The 1245-nt window shown below is 42.4% G+C and overlaps 1 pseudogene; it reads left to right on the top strand.

Moving 5' to 3' along the window:
• Positions 1–884: 884 nt before the first annotated feature.
• Positions 885–1026, top strand: LOC141410594 (small nucleolar RNA SNORA42/SNORA80 family; annotated as a pseudogene).
• Positions 1027–1245: the final 219 nt, after the last annotated feature.

Below are 1245 nucleotides of genomic sequence, written 5' to 3'. Positions count from 1 at the left end.
GGTATATTGTGGGAATTGGGCATGTGACATGTCATTGACACACACATGTTTTTGGGACCTGATAAAGCCATTTTAACAGCTGGAACAAAACCAAACTATTGCAAAGTGACATGTCATTGACACACACATGTTTTGGGGACCTGATAAAGCCATTTTTACAGCTGGAACAAAACCAAACTATTGCAAAATGCCCCTTGGAAATGGTATGGTTCTTTTCTCTTCCTCTTCAATTCGATTGTCAAGTCAATGTGGCCCAATTAGGGTGCACCTTGTCACAAAGTCCAACAGAATAAAAGGGACAAATAAAAATGAAAGAGAAAAGAAATGGAGGGCAGTTTTCAATATCAAGAAGCAGATGCGGTGCTTGGTGTCCACACCCAGAATAGCTAAATAACCTAAGGCAATCATGGTAGCCTTGTGGAAGGAACGTAAGCCTGAGCAGCAGCTCCAACTGACCCCACCTATGGAGGAGGGCAAGAAAGTTCCATGCTCTGGCATTACTGGCTAGTCTGGGTGGATTCTCCCCAGAGAGTATGGCCAAGACTACCTGGAGTGAGGACCATAAATCAGATGCCTCACATGAAACTCACCATTTACTGGTCCTCTAAGAACAAGACCATCAGAGTAGAGTAAGTTTTGTTGCATCTAGGAATTGAGCTAGTGCCTTGCTCCATATATGGTACTAATCTCCCCAGTCCCTGAGAACACTGCAGGATAGGGATGGATTGTCTTTTAGCAAAGACATGGCAAACCTTTTTGGGGAAATTTAGACTCAAAATTCAGGTAATAAAAGCAATATGGGGGAGGGGAGCAAAATTGGACCCTGAGAGTCTTCCTGCCTTTAGGCAGGTAGTACATACCAGCCAGTATATGCTGCCAGTTAGACATGCTGAGTTTAGAGAGACCATAAAAAAATTAGATCCCCTTAGGTCTCTCATAGTGTACCATGCCAGAGTAAACTGTGATTCCAAACCATTCTCTGGCTTCTGCCTGTAGACTGCTGACACTGAAGTGGGTTGCACAGTAGAAAAGAAAAAACAAATGAGGAGAAAAGAAAAAAGAAAAGAGAAGAGAGGAGAAGAAAAGAAAAGAGAAAAGAGAAGAGAGGAGAATAAAAGAAAAAAGAAAATCTGGGCACCAGTGGCTCATACCTATAATCCTAGCTACTTGGGAGGAAGAGATCAGGAGGATCAAGTTTCAAAGATAGCTTGCGCAAATAGTTCGAGAGACCCTATTTTGAAAATA

Source organism: Castor canadensis, chromosome 8 (genome assembly GCF_047511655.1).
Source record: "Castor canadensis chromosome 8, mCasCan1.hap1v2, whole genome shotgun sequence".
Classification (NCBI taxonomy): Eukaryota; Metazoa; Chordata; class Mammalia; order Rodentia; family Castoridae; genus Castor; species Castor canadensis.
Note: the sequence above shows the minus strand (reverse complement) of the source record. Positions and strands in the feature narration are given on the sequence as shown.